Source organism: Calliopsis andreniformis, chromosome 4 (assembly GCF_051401765.1).
Source record: "Calliopsis andreniformis isolate RMS-2024a chromosome 4, iyCalAndr_principal, whole genome shotgun sequence".
Classification (NCBI taxonomy): domain Eukaryota; kingdom Metazoa; phylum Arthropoda; class Insecta; order Hymenoptera; family Andrenidae; genus Calliopsis; species Calliopsis andreniformis.
This window is the reverse complement of record NC_135065.1, coordinates 803,715-809,911: the sequence shown is the minus strand read 5'-3', so window position 1 is coordinate 809,911 and position 6,197 is coordinate 803,715. Positions and strand designations below refer to the sequence as shown.

At 31.6% G+C, this 6,197-nt stretch overlaps 1 long non-coding RNA gene across 3 annotated transcripts; it reads right to left on the bottom strand.

Moving 5' to 3' along the window:
* Positions 1 to 361: 361 nt before the first annotated feature.
* Positions 362 to 6,184, bottom strand: LOC143178210 (uncharacterized). 3 transcript variants are annotated; one of them, XR_013001737.1, is made up of 5 exons: positions 6,086 to 6,184; positions 5,142 to 5,232; positions 3,345 to 3,691; positions 3,209 to 3,280; positions 362 to 1,370 (listed from the first exon to the last, which is right to left on the bottom strand). It is a non-coding gene; the product is annotated as an uncharacterized LOC143178210 (long non-coding RNA). The 3 variants fall into 3 exon arrangements; XR_013001739.1 differs by lacking the exon at positions 6,086 to 6,184 and adding an exon at positions 5,501 to 5,579; XR_013001738.1 differs by lacking the exon at positions 362 to 1,370 and adding an exon at positions 2,573 to 3,084.
* Between the last annotated feature and the right edge of the window lie 13 nt (positions 6,185 to 6,197).

Below are 6,197 nucleotides of genomic sequence, written 5' to 3'. Positions count from 1 at the left end.
GATGTCATTGGCCAAGAGTGAGTTTAAATAATAGAACTTGTCTGTAGTTACAAATGACACCATTCAGTCGAGTACAATACCTGTCGACAAAGTTAAATTGGCCAAATGAGAATTATTAGATAATAGGATAGACTTTCGACATTAAAGTAAAAAAAGGGAACAATATTTTCGCGGTAAAAAACAATGAAACAAATATTTTCGCGGGAGTAAATACATAGAAATGATTAGTTGGTATTCTGCTATTTTATGCAATAAAAGTATATTTCTTTTATGTAACAGTAACAAAAATGTACAAAACTTTGACTCCTGCTGTTTTAGAGATGTTTCGACTTCCACATTTTTTTGTTATTTATTGTTTACTATAGTTTGTTTGTTTTATTTCTGAAGTGTAATACAAATCAATAACAGTATGTTATTTACATTAATTTAATCCTTAAGCATTATTAGAATAACTGTTACATACTCATATTTGCAATAAATAGATTTCTATTGCATAAAATCGCATAAGTTGTACTGTCTTATGAGGCAACATTTTCGGAGCTGTTCACCATTTCTTCCGTGCGCCATAGGCCTCCCTAGATTACAAATAAGATTCGACACTTTCCCTAGACGCCATGAAAAAGATGCTGAGAGGGCCTGTAAAAGAGGAAAAACGATAGACGGCAGACAAAGACAGGGAATGGGTAAGGTCCCACGATTGAGCAAACGTAGATAATTGGTTAATTGTAAGACCCATTGAGCGGGGTGCGCGCCCCGTGAGAGAAGTGCCACTCAGGAGCCAAAAAAGCGGCAAGTCAGAAGTCCGGGCCATCAGGGCTCAACTCTAGAAAATCAGCCATTATTGTATATTGGTCTCATAAAACGATATTGTGATATACACGGTTTCAGTCTGCATTTTCGGTCTGCATTTATTTTTAGAAATAAAAAATTATACAATGTGAAAAACAAGAGCTATCCTTATAAAAAAACATACTGCAGTATAATCCCTGTTAATTTAATACCTCTGTCCATTCAGTGTCAGTTTTTTTCTTATATTTTCTGGAATATGGTTTCTCTAAAGCTTGAACACTGAGAAATAAAAGTGTATATATCTAATTTTACTACTTCTTCTATTACACTTGGATTAGAAGGAGTCAGCGTTCGAGGTTTTAACCTCGTTTGATTTGGCCTATGAAATCGCTCTCAAATTTAAAATAGGTCCATGATATGCCATAGGCGGCACCACTTATCACCTACAGGCAAATGACGGTGACGATCACTCCATCCTTCTGTCTATGACTTGCCTCCCTCCCCGTAAGGTTCAATCAGGTCAGGTTCAATCCATTCTTTAGACTTTAGACTTTAGATCCATGATTCTACCATTCGTATGTCTGAAAAAGGTTTTCCTATTAGCAATTCATTGGATACATCGGAAGATACTTTTTATTCGAGTGTTGTAACAAGTAGTAGCCAATAAAATCTAGATACAATTTACCTCGTCGCCCCTCCCTAAATGCCCCCCCCCCCCCCCATCTTGTTCATTAAAAATAATATATTTAAGAAGAATGTGGTCGCAACAATCGCTTCTGTAGCACATAAAAGAATGAAAGTTTGAAGAACGTATTGAAGTCAAGTTAAAATAAATTCTTAATTAGAAATTTATACTTTAATTATCTAAGTATGATTAAAAAATTGATTATAAAAGCGCTTTCATAACTGAAAAATAATTAATATAATAAAAAGATTCTTTATATATGTACATACACATGAAAAGATGATTTTGTTAGATGTTTGTTATGAAAAAGTGTTTGCAAAGTAAGTAAGAAAAATAATAAATATATTAATTAAGAAAAATATGAACACTGTTTTATTTTAATAATAAAAACATTTACTGATTACAATTTAATATCATAGGTGTATGTCTTCTTAGAATTCCTTTTTTGACTCATAATGATTGATTCTGATTCATAAATATGTAATCAACTATTTTTTAAATTAGTTCTAATCTACGTTTTTTTTAACATTTTCATGCCTTAGTCCAAGCAGAAATGTTGGGTATTTTATTTATAATTTTGTTTAATAAATTGTTACGTGTTTCTTTCCTTAAAATATAAAATATTCTAAAATATTTCTCTATCCTTGCATTGTTTGACTAACCCTTCTTGATTTTTTCTTTCTAATATCATAATAATGATATATATTATGATAAACTAATATCATCATTTCTTAACCCCTTAACGCACAGATTTTTTGAAAAAAAAACCGGCCAAAAAAATCAATTTTTTTTCATGTAAAAAACACTTTGGAACATTGTCTTGGCAAAAAAATAAAAAAAAATACAAAATTTTTATTTTAATTTTGGATTTTGATCCACATTGCAGAAAAGAGCCGAATATTGCAATGTTACACGTACATCGACTTTTTTATCTTTCTTTTCGAATTGCTATTTCGAAAAAAACATTTTTATTAATAAAAATATTTATTTATACTTTTACAACAGAAATAATAATAATACTAGTACAGTCAACCCTCCTATAACGCGGTACTCCTATAGCGCGGTTTCCATATAATGCGGTACTCCTATAGCGCGGTTTCCATATAACGCGGTACCAGTTTACCGCGTTATAAGAGGGTTGACTGTATTTATTTTAAAAAATTATTCAAAATTTTCTTTTGTGTGATATATTTCGAAGCAAGGTGCAGCACATAGCCCAACATTGCAAGTATTACACATGTAACGACTCTCTTTTCTTTTCCTTTTTCCTTTGCTATCCCTTTTAGCACAACACACAGCGCAATATCTTGTGGGAGCTTCTTTTTTTGGTGTTGGTGGAACAAAACTGGGAAAATGACGTTCCGTTAGTCGTAGAATTCCAGAAGATTACATCTCCTCAAAAGTTTCCATTTGTTACCGCTCCTAATTCAACTTTTTTTTTGGTGGACAATTTTGATATATTGCACTTTTGTTCCATGGAAAAAAGCTATATTTTATTCTTGAATAAATAAGTGTTATAGCTTACAATCCTAAGTAAATGATAAATATCAATAAAACGATTTTTTTTCTTATCTTTCACATTGTTATTTTCAATTCTCGATTATGTTCGACTGTAAAAAATTATAGCATAAAATACAACGCCGCTCGAGTTATCTCGAGTGTGCACAGTTTGGCCTGTTTAGCGCGCTCGAATTAACTCGAGCGCACAAGTTAAAGGGTTAATAATATACATACCAAGTTACGTATCACGATCGCGTTGTGTCACGAAGGAAGGTGCTAGCTACGCGTGCTACGTTCCTGAAGTAACTGAGAACAACGAGGCATCAGTCAATTTCATGCAGACGGAAAGAGAGAGGATAGATTTACTTACACTTTTTCCCTTTCTACGAACTCGTTACACTTTCAACAGTAGTTTGTACTGCTTCCAAGTTGTATGTATATGCTCTAAGAGATCTGCGTTGAATTTGTCAGAACTAAATATAGGGAATTTAGGGAATTTCGGATAAACTTGTATTCATTCTGCTAAAAATATAGTTAAATGGGACCTCTAGCAGGCGCCGCTAGTGTCGAAGGGGCAGTAGAAAGCCACGACACAGTTTATATAGTTAGTCCACTCCGCGTCGATTCTTTTCATCTTCATGTCGCCGCACGTCATTACAGTAGCCATGTTGTTGGTTGTATGTTGCGGGAAGTTTTGAAATGCTTCAGCACTGAAATCTATTTCAATAGCGGTAACTATAAAGCCATTGATACGAAACACATAAATTTTATAAAAATATTTTTGAATACGAAGAGAATAGTTACTGCATAGCACATAATTGGAAGAGTTATAGATTTTATTGTAAACAAATACAATCGTTATTTACAAATGAGATATTAAAAACATGATTAAAAAATTGAGTTTAATATATCAAAGTGAATCATATAAGAAATTAACATTTTGTATATAATATTAAATTAATATCAGAGCGCATGTCTTCAATTTCATAAGGACATTGGAATTTTTTATTTTTGAATTTCACAATCCCCATGGTTATTCCATTATTCCTATACAAGTGTATCGATTCATTATCCTTCACTTGTAGAAAAATATATAAGTATAAGTAAAAACAAAGATATTTAGGGATAAATAACAAAATATAAGATTTGAATAAGTAGACAAAAAATGCAATTTAATATTTGTTTAAAAAGTGTATTGTATAACAAAGAGAAAGAAGTAAAATACATTTTGTACTTAAGTTATAAAAAAAAAAAATTTCTATCTTGCTAATATTTTTGCTTACAACCAATTTGTAAATAATATATTGCTTATTTACATTGCAATAAAAAAGAAGAAGAAAATAGAAAAATCTTTACTTTAATTTTATTGGTTTAAATTAAAACTAGATATTTAGTACCACTTTGTACTTGAGTTACAATAAAAAGGAAAACTAATTTTCGTGACCCTAGTTGTATTCACTCAACCTTTATAATTGCATGTATAACCTATATTTTTATTCATTATGAATTATACATTTAATAAGAGTCTCTAAGGTAATACTAATATCATAGTTTGTAAAATTCTGGCTCTTCTCTTTTGGTATAACCACAGATGCGTCCATGCTATACACTCCGTAATGACGTTGAATTGAGGTTAATTTTGTTGATTTTACCCGCGCAAAATTAAGATTTCGCCATGTTTTCAGTTGTATGGCGATACAAAAATAGAGTGATTGAGTCAACTATATAAACTGTGGCCACGATTGGGCAGTGGCGCTTATTTATACTGTGACATTTAACTGACATATTGACATTCTATTTGAAATTATGTTGTTATATACTTTAATTGCGTACTGTCTGATCATAACCTTCTACTTTCCCTTCGATACTAACAGCATCTACTCGAAGTTCTGCTTAACTACGTTTTTAGCACGGTAAGTACAAACTTATCCGAAATTCCCTATATCAACGTCAGCTAGTTCTGACAGTTCACTATATGTAGCAAAAGATTCTGATACGTAACTAAAATTGAACAGTATTGCGTATTCTTTCCACCCTAGACAACAGAAATGGCGGGGAAGGTATCCCTTCCTTAAAATCCACTTGTAAGCTAACTTCAAACGATACGCAATAAACCGTCATCCGTCAAACGTTGAATCAAAGTAATTGTAACAAGTGAATAAATTACCTTCTGCTTGTGATGCTGCACCGTATTCTTTCTTTTCTCGCTCCTTATTCCTCAATTTATAATTTTATCTTTGATACATGTCCCATTATACCTGCGGTTATAAAATATAATACTGTAAGATAGGTTTAAAAAATTGAGGTTATAAATATATGCCAATAGGTTGTATTTATAAAAAGATTTCCGTTTTTAGTAGAAGAACAAATTGGAAAAATTGTTTCTTTTCATAAGATACAACTAAGCACGTTCGAATTCATAATGGAAACTAGTGTGCAGAAATTTTAAATAAAACTGTAAAAATAAGGACATCACTTATTTTACTTTAAAGTTATGAAGATAACATATATCTAAAGATATCTTACGCATGAATATGCATTATATATTCAATATTCCATTGTCATGTGAAAAGCGATTTAAGAAGAAATAAATGTACTAAATTTGCATTACATTGTAGCTGTCTTTTGTAATTCATAATAATTAACATTATAATAAATATAGCAATCTATACGGTTTATGATAAAGTATCACATGCAGCTTTAAATTTTGTAAATATGTGGAATTTTTGTCAACAGATACATCATTAAAAAAAAACAGTGAAAATAAATTTAGGTTAAAATAACGTTAGAATATTTAGAATAACACTATAGATTCGTAAATGTAAGGAAACTATAGCCTCAGAGTTATTAAATTATCTTAATGTTTATACAATTAAAAAGCATTTTGCAACACAAATAAGGAGTATAAAATACAAATGAAAACATTGACACGTTAATTTTTAGCTGGTAGGTATTTTCAGGTATATTATATAGTTTACATTATGACTCTTGTTACGGCCGCTCGAGTCGCTTCTACTCGACTTGAAGTTGGTCCTTAATTTGGACCTTTTGGAGGGGGAACCTTCTCCGCGACTCCTGTTGTCTAGGGTGGAAAGAATCGGCTGTACTCACAGAACGTTCAGGTTACTTTCAAGCTTGTCGACCCTGGTTCCAAGTATACTACGTGTAGAGTGGGGGAGGGTAAGAGATCTAACTTTACACCAGTCATCGACAGTATTTGTTC